Genomic DNA, 18710 nt, shown 5'->3' on the forward strand with positions numbered 1-18710 from the left:
GCGAAGTGCACGCAGCAAAAATGACGTCATTGCGGTGTGGGCGGTCGTGCGCATTGGGTGCGCAAGGGCCCATTTCGCCTGGCGGTGTGCACGGCAGATTTTGTAACATCGCGCGCGGCTCCGCATCCGAAGATGAACGACTTTGAGCCGAATCTGGCCGAGCACGACCCTCTCATCACACCAGCACCCCTAAATTAGTTGCTTACATTAAAAAAATTAGCATACAATAGCATTAAAAGCCTTTTTAATGAACATAAAGGTCCATGGTTAATACAAATGTACACGAAAGTTAATGAAATGTTTAGTGACATTAGAAAATATTTAAGAGATCGTTAATTTATTTGTATACGTACATGTATTCCCATATAGACTAGCCTACATATATTTTGTTCTAATGTCACAAGTAATAATCTCAGGGTTTACTGGGTTTTACACGATTATTTTTGTATTGGTGGTGGTGGTAACTAAAATAAACATTGTCACGTGTTTATATTTCTTCTTCTCACCGATTCCTGATGGTTTAGAGAGGACAATTACTCGAGTCGCCCCCTGTAGTTTCAAAGAATAGTACAACGGCGAACGCGTCAAGTATAAACGCCTCGACCGTTTGGAGAGGTGCGCGCGCAGTATACGCGTCGAGTATAAACAAGGCTTTTTATAATGCCATTAGATAATATGTCTTGTTTTCTGTGAGTTTTTTCCTAAAACAAGCAATTCAGGAAAAAGAAAGAACTGTTGTCTAAATATCTATATAAATAAAGGAGCCAACGGCTGTTGTTGCCAGACTGTGGGTCGTGTGTGATGGATGATGTTCTCGTCTGTCAAGCGTCTCCCAGCAATGAGGGCGCATGTTTCTGCCGGAGTTTGATGAGCTTAAAACGTCTTTTTAAAAGTCTGCAAGTGTGTCGTTGAGTGTTTGCATGGCAGCGAGTCTCTCTTATTGAGTCCGTATCAGTGGCAAGGTGATTACATGGGATGGGAATGTGCAAGATAAGCTTCAGCACATACAGTAGGGTATTATATGTCATGTGTTTCACAGCACTGATTGCTAACAATCTGACAAAGATGCTCGTGACTCCTGGCTTTCTCAAGTTTCTTCAGTACACTGCAAAAAATGCTTTTTTTACTCTGTATTTTTGTCTCGTTTGAAGTCCAAATATATAAAAAAAAAATCTTAAATCAAGATGCATTTACTTTCTCTGATGATTCAGCTTCAGTACACTTTTAAAAAAGATTTTCTTACTCAGTACTTTTGTCTTGTTTCCAGTCCAAATATCTAAAAATACTTAAATCAAGAAGCATTTACTAGAGGAGTAAAATGCCATTAGATGATATGTCTTGTTTTCTGGCGGAAAAAAATAAAATTAAGTGAGTTTTTTTCCTAAAACAAGCTACATTTTCTGCCAATGGGGTTAGAAAAATAATCTTGTTTTTTTTCATTCGAATTAACATTATTTTTCTAACCCCATTGGCAGAAATTTTAGCTTGTTTTAGGAAAAAACTCACTTCATTTTATTTTTTCCCCCAGAAAACAAGACATATCATCTAATGTAATTTTACTCATCTAGTAAATGCATCTTGATTTAAGAATTTGTAGATATTTGGACTGAAAAAGACAAAAGTACTGAGTAAGAAAAGCATAATGTGCAGTGTAGCTGGTGTGTTTGCCTACAGTCGGACTCGTCACGTAACGCAAGGTGGATTGCACTCGCTTGACTGCACAGAAATGTGGTTTACAGCCAATAAGGACAAAGTTTCAGTTTTATCCTCCCAATACGTAAGCCTCATAAAGGAAGTCTAATGCAAGTCACCTAATGGCAATGCCAAATGCTGTATAGGCAAATCTCAAATAGTTTAGATTTGTTTCAAGATCGCTAAAAGGCTAAATCTGCCCGGTGCACTTTTCTACTTTTGCAACTATGTTGGAAAAAAAAAAGAGCTGAAAAACAGAAAGGTAACTCTACCTGGGCAGTGGAAATTGCTGAAATTCTCACATTACGTTCGCCGAGAGCCCACACCGGGTAGAGAAGGTGTCAGGTGACCGCCAGCTGTCAATCAAACTCAGCTCAGTCACACACTCCGCTGTAACAAAGCTGAAGATTTCACACAGAACTTACAATACATATTTGAGATGTAGCATAAAATAATCATGCTAACACTTTACAATAAGGTTAACCATTAGTTAACATGACCTAAGAATGAACAAAACCTTTACAGCATTTATTAATCTTAGATCATATTCATTTTTAACATTTGCTAATAGGTTATTAAAATCAAAGCTTGTATTTGTTAACATTAGTTAATGCACTGAGACCTAACATGTACAGCTGGGTTTTTATTAACTAACATTAACAAAGATTAATAGCCTACATATTGTAACAAATTTATTGCTCACTGTTAGTTCATGTTAGTTAATATATTAACTAATTAACCTTATTATAAAGTGTTATCAATATCATATCACAATTTTTTACACTATCTTATTTTTCATGGTAGTTTTATGATTTGCAAATTGCAGTGACGCCAAACTAATGTTGCTATTTAAAAAAAAATGTACAAGCTAGCAAAAAAAAAAGTAAAAAAAAAAAGACAGACCATTTTATAATCACTTGATTATTATTTTATCATTGTTATTAAAAATAAGACACATACAATAAAAAGTGCTTTGATTTTCCCCCATCTAGGTCACACTAACATTCAAGTAATAAATTGGGTTACACTTTATTTTAAGGTGACGTACTCGTTCACATAAGTACTGAGTAATATTATTAACTATGTACTTACTATAGAGTTACGGTTAGGGTTTGGTTTAGGGTTATTACTTGTAATTATGCATAATTTACTGTTATTATTGCGTAACGTGTCACTACGTCACCTTAAAATATAGTGTAACCCAATTTATGACTTGAATGCTAGTGTTAAATAGACCTAGATGGGAAAGAAATCAAAGCACTTTTTATTTGATTTATCTTATTTTTAATAACAAAGATGTTATCAGAAATTTAAATAGACTTTATGTATGAATTAAATATGCAGTGATGCTATATAAGTTGTTCAGTCGAGAGCGAGCGGGGAGTGGTTTTCTCTTTGTCTTGTGTGTGATTAGCATTAATGACAGACGGCAGCAGGTTTATTAGGGCGCTGTCACTTTAAGAGCAAATCCACGGATCCGTTTTGCTCATTTGAAGGCTTTCGATTATTATGTTCATTAACAAGACCAGCCCTAAAACTCACAAACAAAAATAATTTGTCATTCACAAACAATGTCACTCGCCTGCTGTCCAATAGAGGATCCGCACAAGAATTGTGGGTCATATTTGACCTGAAAATAAAAAAATAAGAATCCATATTTTGCATAAAGAAAGAAAAGCTTATTTTAGGCCTTTTTTTTTGCATTGTGACATTTTAATGACAATCATGATGAATCTTAAAAACCTCTGGTTTATGTTGTGCTGATTTTAATTGACACATGGCGCATTTTTTAATTACTAAGCGTATTGTTTCTAAAATAGGAGTTTAGCAAAAATGTGTGTTTAGTGTTTTTCTTCTTCTTTTGATTTTGGGATGAAATGTAGTTTCTGGACACACACACACGCACGCACGGACAAACACACACAGCTCTCGAAGCTCCGCCCCCTGTGCCGGGAGCAGCAGCTCATTTGCATTTAAAGGGACACACACAAAACGGTGTGTTTTTGCTCACCCTCAAAAAGGGACAATTTTAAAATGCTATAAAAAAAAATTATCTGTGGGGTATTTTGCTCTCTCTCTCTCTCTCTCTCTCTCAATAAAAAGTGCTTTGATTTCTTTCCCATCTAGGTCTATTTAACACTAGCATTCAAGTCATAAATTGGGTTACACTTTATTTTAAGGTGACGTAGTGACACGTTACGCAATAATAACAGTAAATTATGCATAATTACAAGTAATAACAAAGTGTAACCCAATTTATTACTTGAATGCTAGTGTTAAATAGACCTAGATGGGGGAAAAAATCAAAGCACTTTTTATTTTATGTCTCTTATTTTTAATGACAAAGATAAAATAATAACAAAGTGATTATAAAATGGTCTGTCTTTTTCTTTTTTTTTTCTTTTGCCAGCTTGTAAATTTTTTTAAATATTCTCTCTCTCTCTCTCTCTGGGGTCAACAGAGACTGATAATCAAAAGAAAAATATAGGAATCTGTATTCCAAAAATGCTAAAGTTTTTCTTCTTCTTTTGATTTTTTGACATGTAGTTTCTGGACATTTCTTTAAGGAGATAAAGCCGAGTGTGTTTTCTCTTTACTCTTGCCAAGTCTTTATCAGGTAGTCGGGTGAAGACATAAGCTTAATGACTGACTGTTCAAACATTCCTTTCTGGATTCCTATTCAATGACCTTGAGATCGCTGACAATCATTCAGCAAAGCAGACGTGAGGAAGTGAAGTCATGTATACAGTGCCGACATTAAGAGACCATGAAAACACACACACACACACACACACACACACACACACACACACACACACACACACACACACACACACACACACACACACACACACACACACACACACACACACACACACACACACACACTTGCATCTGTTCCTCTCAATCAACTGAGAGATCACGTGTATTCACGAATATTGTGAAAAGGTTTTCATAAGCTGTACGCCATAATCATCAAAATTGTAACAAATAAAGGCTTGAAATATCTCACTTTGCATGTAACGAGTCTATATAATATATTAGTTTCACCTTTTAATCTGAATTACTGAAATAAATGAACTTTTGCACCATATTCTGAGTTTTCCAGTTCCACCTGTATGCTGACACCATTGAGAAACGTTATCTCAGATCACACACACACACACACACACCTGCACATCTATGTTAGAAGATAAATTCTTCCACAAATTTCCCCATTGCACTGCAAAAACAAAACAAAAAAAAGTCAACTCTTCTGAGAATTAGAGATCATAAGATATCAGAATTATTCTCTGAAACGGAGGGTCACTTTTCCAGTTTGATGAGATTTTTAAAGTAATGTTTTGTAAGCATGATATCACACAATGACATTTTAATAGTTTCCAGATGATATTAAACATATTTTGGTACAATGACAACATGAAATGCATTTATTTAATAAAAATATTTTTTTTAATAAAAACACCACACTTTTTTCACACATATTGAAACCTGAAAAGTGGCACACGGTCTGTATACATAAATAAATAATCTACTATATGCTCGTCCTGTACATTTGTGAATACATGAGTGAAACTGAGCATATTAAATTGCTTATTAAAATATAAAAGATTAAAATGACGGGTAATAATAATAGATTATGACGGATTTTTTATGACCCTGTCCATCAGAATGACAGAAAATGTGAAAGTTTAAGGCAACCTCTGTGTCCCTGGATATCAAATACTTTAATAACCGATTCCAAATAATGATATGATTTTTTGGGGACTTTTACAGCCTAATACAATTGGCTCTGTATTAATTTGTCATAAAAGATTGAATTCATAAAAGCATTTGAGCGATCTTAGGTTGGATGTGAACGGAAGGAATTAAAAGGAACTGTTGTAGAAATGCAAAGCAAGTGGAAGAGAGAGAGAGGGGGAGAGAGAGAGAGAGAGAGAGAGAGAGAGAGAGAGAGAGAGAGAGAGAGAGAGAGAGAGAGAGAGAGAGAGAAAGAGAGAGATGACAAAGTTAAAGTGCCCCTATTATGCTATTCTAAAACTTCCTATTTTTGTGTCCAACAGCCGGTTTACATGCATCCACGGTAAAAAAAAAAAAAAAAAAAACTTTAATTTTCTCATTATATATACATTGCAGCATCACCACTTTTCTAAAAGTCTGAAAACGGTTATTTCAAAGATTCAGTCTCTCTAAACCTCTCCTTTCCAAGAGTTTACTCTGCTCTGATTGGTCAGATGGTTCAGTCTGTTGTGATTGGTCTACTCTGCTCTGATTGGTCAGATGGTTCAGTCTGTTGTGATTGGTCTACTCTGCTCTGATTGGTCAGATGGTTCAGTCTGTTGTGATTGGTTTACTCTGCTCTGATTGGTCAGATGGTTCAGTCTGTTGTGATTGGTCTACTCTGCTCTGATTGGTCAGATGGTTCAGTCTGTTGTGATTGGTCTACTCTGCTCTGATTGGTCAGATGGTTCAGTCTGTTGTGATTGGTCTACTCTGCTCTGATTGGTCAGATGGTTCAGTCTGTTGTGATTGGTCTACTCTGCTCTGATTGGTCAGATGGTTCAGTCTGTTGTGATTGGTTTACTCTGCTCTGATTGGTCAGACGGCCCACTCTGTTGTGATTGGTCTACTCTGCTCTGATTGGTCAGATGACCCAGTCTGTTGTGATTAGTCTACTCTGCTCTGATTGGTCATACATAAACTATCTTTTATATATTTTTTGTCATAAAAAATGTGTATATTTGATATCACAGCACACTGAAGTTTGAAGAAAATCGAGCAAGCAGAGGACAGCAAAGCCGGCCTCAAAATGATAGAAAAATCTATATAAAAATCACATCAGTTGATTTTAGTTGATGTGCTTAGAAAAATTACCCTTTTTTTAACACATAGTAAAAGTTGGTTTACATTATTACATAAGTATATGAGGGACAAAAATCAGCACCTGTTCGGTAGAGTTATAAAAAGTTCTCAGCAACAAAGACACCCTTACTTACAACTACAGCTGATGGACAGTTCAGCTTTCAGAGCGGCTCATTCCTCCTTTACACAGCGTAGCACGCTTGAAGCTCAACACAAAGACCTTTAAGGTAAAAATGAACTAATATAAGATAATTGCCGCTATTAAAATCTTAATATGGAATGTGACAAAGGTGTTCAGTCCCTGCACTTTCGCTAATTACAGCAGATGACAAAGACCAGCCGTTACGGTGTAGAGAGAGTGAGAGTTGCGTTGGAACAAGACACAGATTAAACTTCAGCCAGTTGCATTGCCACAGTTTAGCGCTTTGAACGTTGTTACCTGGCGCTAATTCAGAGGTGAACGACTATAGAGAGGGGAAAAAAGGAAATTGTGGAAAGAGGCATGCAGTGTCGCTGCTCTCCGCTCTGTTACATCTTGGTGATTGAAATATGCCTGAAATGCAATGTAATTATAGGATAAAAACCACGTGTACCGCATTCTGAAAACCTTTTTTATGAGCCAAAATGACAATGGTTTCAAGGAAGACGCATCAGCGACATGAGTGACAGAGAACATTGGTGATGCGGCAAATTGTCCTAATGCAAAGGAACAGCGACAATATTCAAGACTCTTTGTACAATTAAAACAGCCTGCTAATTTCATAAATCGTCCACCTCATTATAAACAAAGCATTTATTTAATCAAGCTCCAAAAACAGCTTGTTTTGTTATTGCGGGATCTGTGATGTCACACTGGAAAATACATTTGCATATGTCCGCCTCCAGAGCAAGACATCGACCAATAGTTATACATCATCTCATCATAGGCCCCGCCCACTGGTGTTCAGTCGCTTACGGCTGGCATTCACCAACACTGGATGTGAGCGTCGCGTCAAAAGCAAATAGAAGTCATTATAATGACTGACGCTGATACAGTATACAGATGTGTGTTCAGATTATAATGACTGATGCTGCCTACACTGATACAGTATACAGATGTGTGTTCAGATTATAATGACTGACGCTGATACACTGATACAGTATACAGATGTGTGTTTGGATTATAATGACTGATGCTGTCTACACTGATACAGTATACAGATGTGTGTTCAGATTATAATGACTGACGCTGATACACTGATACAGTATACAGATGTGTGTTCAGATTATAATGACTGACGCTGATACACTGATACAGTATACAGATGTGTGTTCAGATTATAATGACTGACGCTGATACACTGATACAGTATACAGATGTGTGTTCAGATTATAATGACTGACGCTGATACACTGATACAGTATACAGATGTGTGTTCAGATTATAATGACTGATGCTGTCTACACTGATACAGTATACAGATGTGTGTTCAGATTATAATGACTGACGCTGTCTACACTGATACAGTATACAGATGTGTGTTCAGATTATAATGACTGATGCTGATACACTGATACAGTATAGAGATGTGTGTTCAGATTATAATGACTGATGCTGTCTACACTGATACAGTATACAGATGTGCGTTCAGATTATAATGACTGATGCTGTCTACACTGATACAGTATACAGATGTGCGTTCAGATTATAATGACTGATGCTGTCTACACTGATACAGTATACAGATGTGCGTTCAGATTATAATGACTGACGCTGATACACTGATACAGTATACAGATGTGTGTTCAGATTATAATGACTGATGCTGTCTACACTGATACAGTATACAGATGTGCGTTCAGATTATAATGACTGATGCTGTCTACACTGATACAGTATACAGATGTGTGTTCAGATTATAATGACTGATGCTGTCTACACTGATACAGTATACAGATGTGTGTTCAGATTATAATGACTGACGCTGATACAGTGATACAGTATACAGATGTGTGTTCAGATTATAATGACTGATGCTGTCTACACTGATACAGTATACAGATGTGTGTTCAGATTATAATGACTGATGCTGTCTACACTGATACAGTATAGAGATGTGTGTTCAGATTATAATGACTGACGCTGTCTACACTGATACAGTATACAGATGTGTGTTCAGATTATAATGACTGACGCTGATACAGTGATACAGTATACAGATGTGTGTTCAGATTATAATGACTGATGCTGTCTACACTGATACAGTATACAGATGTGTGTTCAGATTATAATGACTGATGCTGTCTACACTGATACAGTATACAGATGTGTGTTCAGATTATAATGACTGACGCTGATACACTGATACAGTATACAGATGTGTGTTCAGATTATAATGACTGATGCTGTCTACACTGATACAGTATACAGATGTGTGTTCAGATTATAATGACTGACGCTGTCTACACTGATACAGTATACAGATGTGTGTTCAGATTATAATGACTGATGCTGTCTACACTGATACAGTATACAGATGTGTGTTCAGATTATAATGACTGACGCTGATACACTGATACAGTATACAGATGTGTGTTCAGATTATAATGACTGACGCTGTCTACACTGATACAGTATACAGATGTGTGTTCAGATTATAATGACTGACACTGTCTACACTGATACAGTATACAGATGTGTGTTCAGATTATAATGACTGATGCTGTCTACACTGATACAGTATACAGATGTGTGTTCAGATTATAATGACTGACGCTGTCTACACTGATACAGTATACAGATGTGTGTTCAGATTTTAATGACTGATGCTGATACACTGATACAGTATACAGATGTGTGTTCAGATTATAATGACTGATGCTGTCTACACTGATACAGTATACAGATGTGTGTTCAGATTATAATGACTGACGCTGATACACTGATACAGTATACAGATGTGTGTTCAGATTATAATGACTGATGCTGTCTACACTGATACAGTATAAAGATGTGTGTTCAGATTATAATGACTGACGCTGATACACTGATACAGTATACAGATGTGTGTTCAGATTATAATGACTGATGCTGTCTACACTGATACAGTATACAGATGTGTGTTCAGATTATAATGACTGATGCTGTCTACACTGATACAGTATACAGATGTGTGTTCAGATTATAATGACTGATGCTGTCTACACTGATACAGTATACAGATGTGTGTTCAGATTATAATGACTGACGCGGTCTACAGTGATACAGTATACAGATGTGTGTTCAGATTATAATGACTGATGCTGTCTACACTGATACAGTATACAGATGTGTGTTCAGATTATAATGACTGACGCTGATACAGTGATACAGTATACAGATGTGTGTTCAGATTATAATGACTGACGCTGATACAGTGATACAGTATACAGATGTGTGTTCAGATTATAATGACTGATGCTGTCTACACTGATACAGTATACAGATGTGTGTTCAGATTATAATGACTGATGCTGTCTACACTGATACAGTATACAGATGTGTGTTCAGATTATAATGACTGACGCTGATACAGTGATACAGTATACAGATGTGTGTTCAGATTATAATGACTGACGCTGTCTACACTGATACAGTATACAGATGTGTGTTCAGATTATAATGACTGATGCTGTCTACACTGATACAGTATACAGATGTGTGTTCAGATTATAATGACTGACGCTGATACACTGATACAGTATACAGATGTGTGTTCAGATTATAATGACTGATGCTGTCTACACTGATACAGTATACAGATGTGTGTTCAGATTATAATGACTGACACTGTCTACAGTGATACAGTATACAGATGTGTGTTCAGATTATAATGACTGACGCTGTCTACACTGATACAGTATACAGATGTGTGTTCAGATTATAATGACTGACGCTGATACACTGATACAGTATACAGATGTGTGTTCAGATTATAATGACTGACACTGTCTACACTGATACAGTATACAGATGTGTGTTCAGATTATAATGACTGACGCTGTCTACACTGATACAGTATACAGATGTGTGTTCAGATTATAATGACTGACGCTGATACACTGATACAGATGTGTGTTCAGATTATAATGACTGATGCTGTCTACACTGATACAGTATACAGATGTGTGTTCAGATTATAATGACTGATGCTGTCTACACTGATACAGTATACAGATGTGTGTTCAGATTATAATGACTGATGCTGTCTACACTGATACAGTATACAGATGTGTGTTCAGATTATAATGACTGACGCTGATACACTGATACAGTATACAGATGTGTGTTCAGATTATAATGACTGACGCTGATACACTGATAAAGTATACAGATGTGTGTTCAGATTATAATGACTGACGCTGATACACTGATACAGTATACAGATGTGTGTTCAGATTATAATGACTGATGCTGTCTACACTGATACAGTATACAGATGTGCGTTCGGATTATAATGACTGATGCTGTCTACACTGATACAGTATACAGATGTGTGTTTAGATTATAATGACTGACGCTGTCTACACTGATACAGTATACAGATGTGTGTTCAGATTATAATGACTGACGCTGTCTACACTGATACAGTATACAGATGTGTGTTCAGATTATAATGACTGACGCTGTCTACACTGATACAGTATACAGATGTGTGTTCAGATCATAATGACTGATGCTGTCTACACTGATACAGTATACAGATGTGTGTTCAGATTATAATGATTGATGCTGTCTACACTGATACAGTATACAGATGTGTGTTCAGATTATAATGACTGACGCTGTCTACAGTGATACAGTATACAGATGTGTGTTCAGATTATAATGATTGATGCTGTCTACACTGATACAGTATACAGATGTGTGTTCAGATTATAATGACTGACGGTGTCTACAGTGATACAGTATACAGATGTGTGTTCAGATTATAATGATTGATGCTGTCTACACTGATACAGTATACAGATGTGTGTTCAGATTATAATGACTGACGCTGATACACTGATACAGTATACAGATGTGTGTTCAGATTATAATGACTGACGCTGATACACTGATACAGTATACAGATGTGTGTTCAGATTATAATGACTGACGCTGTCTACAGTGATACAGTATACAGATGTGTGTTCAGATTATAATGATTGATGCTGTCTACACTGATACAGTATACAGATGTGTGTTCAGATTATAATGACTGACAGTGTCTACACTGATACAGTATACAGATGTGTGTTCAGATTATAATGACTGATGCTGTCTACACTGATACAGTATACAGATGTGTGTTCAGATTATAATGACTGACGCTGATACACTGATACAGTATACAGATGTGTGTTCAGATTATAATGACTGACGCTGATACACTGATACAGTATACAGATGTGTGTTCAGATTATAATGACTGACGCTGTCTACAGTGATACAGTATACAGATGTGTGTTCAGATTATAATGACTGACGCTGATACACTGATACAGTATACAGATGTGTGTTCAGATTATAATGACTGACGCTGTCTACACTGATACAGTATACAGATGTGTGTTCAGATTATAATGACTGACGCTGTCTACACTGATACAGTATACAGATGTGTGTTCAGATTATAATGACTGACGCTGTCTACAGTGATACAGTACACAGAACACAGATGTGTGTTCAGATTATAATGACTGACGCTGTCTACACTGATACAGTACACAGAACACAGATGTGTGTTCAGATTATAATGACTGACGCTGTCTACACTGATACAGTATCCAGATGTGTGTTCAGATTATAATGACTGACGCTGTCTACACTGATACAGTATACAGATGTGTGTTCAGATTATAATGACTGACGCTGTCTACACTGATACAGTATACAGATGTGTGTTCAGATTATAATGACTGACGCTGTCTACAGTGATACAGTATACAGATGTGTGTTCAGATTATAATGACTGACGCTGATACACTGATACAGTATACAGATGTGTGTTCAGATTATAATGACTGACGCTGTCTACACTGATACAGTATACAGATGTGTGTTCAGATTATAATGACTGACGCTGTCTACACTGATACAGTATACAGATGTGTGTTCAGATTATAATGACTGACGCTGTCTACAGTGATACAGTATACAGATGTGTGTTCAGATTATAATGACTGACGCTGATACACTGATACAGTATACAGATGTGTGTTCAGATTATAATGACTGACGCTGATACACTGATACAGTATACAGATGTGTGTTCAGATTATAATGACTGACGCTGTCTACACTGATACAGTATACAGATGTGTGTTCAGATTATAATGACTAACACTGTCTACACTGATACAGTATACAGATGTGTGTTCAGATTATAATGACTGACGCTGTCTACACTGATACAGTATACAGATGTGTGTTCAGATTATAATGACTGACGCTGTCTACACTGATACAGTATACAGATGTGTGTTCAGATTATAATGACTGACGCTGTCTACACTGATACAGTATACAGATGTGTGTTCAGATTATAATGACTAACACTGTCTACACTGATACAGTATACAGATGTGTGTTCAGATTATAATGACTGACGCTGTCTACACTGATACAGTATACAGATGTGTGTTCAGATTATAATGTGTGTTCAGATTATAATGACTGACGCTGTCTACACTGATACAGTATACAGATGTGTGTTCAGATTATAATGACTGACGCTGTCTACACTGATACAGTATACAGATGTGTGTTCAGATTATAATGACTGACGCTGTCTACACTGATACAGTATACAGATGTGTGTTCAGATTATAATGACTGACGCTGTCTACACTGATACAGAATACAGATGTGTGTTCAGATTATAATGACTGACGCTGTCTACACTGATACAGTATACAGATGTGTGTTCAGATTATAATGACTGACGCTGTCTACACTGATACAGTATACAGATGTGTGTTCAGATTATAATGACTGACGCTGTCTACACTGATACAGAATACAGATGTGTGTTCAGATTATAATGACTGACGCTGTCTACACTGATACAGTATACAGATGTGTGTTCAGATTATAATGACTGATGCTGTCTACACTGATACAGTATACAGATGTGTGTTCAGATTATAATGACTGATGCTGTCTACACTGATACAGTATACAGATGTGTGTTCAGATTATAATGACTGACGCTGTCTACACTGATACAGTATACAGATGTGTGTTCAGATTATAATGACTGACGCTGTCTACACTGATACAGAATACAGATGTGTGTTCAGATTATAATGACTGACGCTGTCTACACTGATACAGAATACAGATGTGTGTTCAGATTATAATGACTGATGCTGTCTACACTGATACAGTATACAGATGTGTGTTCAGATTATAATGACTGATGCTGTTGTAACCCCTCCACCCGCTCTGTGCAGGCCTCAAACCCGGGTCTCCGGCGTGAGAGTCAGGCGCTCTAACAAGGAGGCTAAAGACTGCAGCCCCTAATATCTGTCGCTAGAGCACCTATTGAGATCAGAGGAGTGAGGTTTACTCGCACAGCGACTACTAGCTGGCCTCTGTTACACTCACTAAACCTCACTCCCATCCGGGTCACGGCACCAATATAACCCCTCCGTGAGAGTCAGGCGCTCTAACAAGGAGGCTAAAGACCTTGTCATTATAATCTTGTTCACGGTAGAGAAAGCTGCTTACACTTGTGCAAAACTAAATGTGAAGATTTAAATGTAAACACAGCTTTTGTGTCATTATCAGCTTTTCCAAAGCTATTCTGGCCCTGATCATCACAAATATCACATATTTATCACATATGTGAGCATCACATATTTTTTCAAGTAGTCTGCAATTAAACAAGCTTTTTTGTTTCAAAAACATTTGTCATTATTTTACTTCCATAATGACCTCTTTAACTTCTTACTCATTTTAAGATTTTGTTGGATTTACCCACAAATTAATTATTTGAGGATGGCTTTTTTTTTTTAAACTAACTTGATCTTGAACTCAATTTAAATGCATGCCAAAGCAGAGTTTGGTTTATTGCCATTAGAAACGGTGCAACTTTTGCTGGACAAACAGAGTGGCATTTTCTGTAGATTAACCATAATACACCCAACTGAGAGTATTATAATATCAGACGACATTTCATTGTCTTTTGTCATGCTTGATCACTCGGAGACGCTGAAGCAACCTGTCACCTTCTCCAGGAATTCCCCTGGGAACCCGAGGTCGACCCGTTTGGATCACGCTGATTCCTCTTTATGAGTTACAGCTCTCTCATTTAATAAATTACAAGTGGGTCACATGATTGTGAATGCTAGAATAATGAAAGGATATGAACTAATGCTGAGATATTTAGTTGGACTGACTGAGGCAAACATCACTATCACCTTTTTCCTGAACAAGAACGTTCCTCATTATTCATACCAGAATTCGTTTTCTTTTTACCAATATATTGGTCGATAAATCTAAATCCAAAATTGTATATAATTTTTGAGAGTCTGATTACAAATCCAGTCTTACCATTCAAATCCATGTCCCAAACACACAATTATAATGATCTCTCATTATTATTTTATGTAGCGTATATGACAGACTTGTGTTGGATATAAGTGATTCCAATCATATTTCAAGCAAATCAAAGCCAAAGCCAGATGTGCATCTGTTGAACAGTGCACATCTGAAGTGTCTCAGCTGAAGAAAATAATTCATTATTTATCGGCTTAAAGGTGCTGTATGGAGTTTTTCTACTAAAATGAATCCATTTTTTATTGCCTGTGTGTGAAGGGGTTGTAATCTCACATTCAAATGATCCACTTGGCGGGTTTTGCTATTACCTCTGAAAGCAAGTATTCCTATTTCTATGTGAAGTCTCCGGGTCGGATTTGCCGCAAAATCCAGTGCCGTGACTGAGACCTGCATGCACTCCCGAGCCTCTCGCCTCGTCTACTGACTTTGCACTCAACAGCGACGACACTGGAACTTCATGACATGGAGTCTGCTAATACTAAGAAACGACCAGCACAACACAGACTCCAACACAAACTCCACATAATAATAAAAAACAAAAAAAAAGCATGCGCACGAGCACTCGCTTGTAAACGTATTGGTTGCAATCTGAAACATCACGGCTAGATGCCGCTGAGAACTACACATAGCCCCTTTAATATATCAGCACACACACACACACACACCAGTTCTGTTTGTGCTTGAACGGACACATGTACATGTGTCAAAATGCCTATGTGTCAAACACATGTGTCAAAATGCCTATCTCTGTAATTATCCTCGTAAACACAGTCACTTATTGCTTACGTGTCGTGAACTTAAACAATTGAGAAAGAAAACGGATGCGTATCATTACATTGAATCCATGCATTCGCTCTTAAAGTGACAGCAGCCTAATATACCCACTGCTGTATGTGTCAACGTTAATCAAACAAAACACACAGAAAATCACATTTGTAGCTTTAACACAGATTAATTATATTTAATTTATGCAGTGAAGACTATGCAGTGCTATTTTACATTTGATTACTCAATTTCTGTATACTGTTAGACTAACCTGGGAAACATAAAGCACTGTTTATTTCATTTCTATCTTTGCCCTATTGTATTCTATGCTTGTATTTTTGCTTTGTTTATTATTTTCTATGTAGATTTACTCCCCAACAAAATCACCTAAATCATTCATTCTTAACTATAGAGCTATTCAAGTCATCTGGTGACATTATTTTTATATCGCAATATATAAATCGCAGAAAAATGAAATGTCGCAATGTCATTTTTCCCCCAATAATGTGCCACCAAAACCATCATGGCGGCAGGGGTTTTGCATTGGCAAGTGTTTTTACTTGTTTGGAAAGTGATCATTTTCCCCTTTAATTCATTTTATTTACCATTTTTAACATGTATCTCACATTAAATACTTATTTTTTATATTTTAAGGCTTTTTGTGTGTCATTTTGGCATGATAGTCATAGTCCCCATTCACTTTTATCATTATATGGAAAACAAGTGGCCGATACATTCCTTACCATTTCTCTTTCTGTGCTCTAAATCTAAATAAAATTTTTTGGACTATTCCTTTAAAACTCAAGAAGTGACAAGACTAGGGAGCAGCCGAAACAAGTACATCTCATCAAACTACGAACTGTTTGACAATATTTATTACAACCAGAGCTCAGATGACTCTGCACAGGATCGGTTTACCTTCATCAGGCCTGACTTACATCTGCCTCACTGATAATGCGTGTAACAGAGCCACACAGCAGTTTATTTCCATGCGAGAGTGACCGTACTTAAAAAAACACGGAGACATGTTTAATTTAAGCGTTTGAAACTCACTTGTTGAATTAAAACAGAAAGTTCGGCTTTTTCAACCCCAGGATATCAATGGCAAAAGCCACAGTTTGAGATGCATTTAATAGATAAACAAGTTTGTTGCCCGGATAAACCAGTTTGCATTGAGGACGCACTGCACGTTAAAGTAACACCCAGACATTAATGGATTATCTTCATGCAAAACAACTGAATGTTACATTGTATGTAAATGAGCACCGTAAAACATAACCGCGTCACGCATAAATGACCCTGCCAGACACCGGTATTTTTTAACAACAATCCAATGCAAAGCTTCTTTGTAGTTGCTAAAGAACAGCAAATTTGCTTAAAATAATATTCTGTGTATGCGTTTTCTGAAGGTGTGTGTTTGACAGGAGCTGCTTTGTGTGTTTGATCCAGGTTTTCTGTGTGTTTTTATGTGTCTTGTTGTTTCTAGATCCAGAAAAGCTCAACTGAGAACATGGGGAGGCAGAGATAAAGTTTCAGCAACTGGACCAAACCCCAGTGTCTGGTTTCCAGCGAACAACGTCACGTTTTCAGCACTCTTAATTCATCTTGCACTTATTACCACCACCAGGCTGAATAATTCATCTAAACTGGACTGTGACCAACCTGATAGAAACAAGACAGTGATGCAAAATAACACTTATAAATATGAACAGATGCTGTGTATACTAAATACATGCCATCAAATCTCTCTTTCTAACAGAAAAGTTATGTTTTATCTGTATTATATGCTTCACATAAAGTATGTATCTTATGTTTTTTATATTTTTTTTATGGCTGTCAAAAGATGAATCGTGATTAATCACATCCAAAATAAAAGTTTGTGTTTACATAATATATGAGTGTATACTGTGTAGAATTATTATGTATAAATACACACACATTCATATATATATTTAAGGAATAATTGCATTTATATACTGTATATACATTTATATTATATATAAATATTTTATATATAAATATAACCAATTTTTCTTAAATATATACATGATTGTGTGTGTTTATACATATATAAATAATTATACACAGTACACACACATATATTATGTAAACACAAACTTTTATTTTGGATGCGATTAATCGCGATTAATCTTTTGACAGCCCTAATTTTTTTTCTGTACAGCACTTTCGTCCACTTCGGTTGTTTTAAAATGCATTATAAATAAAGTTTGATTTGATTAACACTGATAAAACCTGGTCTTAGCTGGTCTACATGGTCTAACAGACTGTTTTGTTTTTAAAGGTTGTTTTATATATTTCCTCGACATGCCATGGCACATGTATAGTGAGGTCAGAATCTGTTCTGCGTGATTACCTCTTTCTTTCCCTGGTGGGACAAAGTCCCCGAACATAATGCACTTCAGCACAAAAACCCTCTTGTGTAATAATAATAGCGTTACACTTACTTACCCCGTATTAAACGTGCACACTTTCAAGTCAACATCCAGTAACTTTTCAAGTGAAACCATTCCAGATAACGTTAGTTACTGTCAATCAATACAGAGTCATCATTTTATTATCCACCTGTTGCTGAGCCGTTGATCGAAACTATTATTTACAAAACGATACCAGCACTTTTAACAAACTCTCGGTGTCTCTGCTTACCTGAAGGCTTCTGTCAGGGTGTATTCCGACCTCACTGCTCGAGTCCACTGTGTTTCATAACGCCAGCTGTCGGGTTAATGTCACAAACTTGAGTGTTATAAACATAATTCCGTGTGTCTGCAGGCAGAGAGATGCGACTGCCACCTCTGTCTCGGGAGCGCGC

The 18710-nt window shown here is 36.7% G+C and overlaps 1 protein-coding gene across 2 annotated transcripts in view; it reads right to left on the reverse strand.

Moving 5' to 3' along the window:
- shroom1 (shroom family member 1) overlaps window positions 1-18710 on the reverse strand; it is a 57789-nt gene extending 39079 nt beyond the window's left edge. Inside the window, exons 1-2 of one of the 2 annotated variants that reach the window (XM_079585055.1) lie at window positions 18548-18698; window positions 1965-2093 (exon numbers count right to left, since the gene is read on the reverse strand). The gene's annotated coding sequence lies outside the window, so the exon portion shown is untranslated. Of the gene's footprint in view, window positions 1-1964; window positions 2094-18547 lie in introns of both variants that reach the window. The other variant, XM_079585054.1, reaches the window with a different exon arrangement.

Source organism: Phoxinus phoxinus (assembly GCF_949152265.1).
Source record: "Phoxinus phoxinus genome assembly, chromosome: 17".
Lineage (NCBI taxonomy): Eukaryota > Metazoa > Chordata > Actinopteri > Cypriniformes > Leuciscidae > Phoxinus > Phoxinus phoxinus.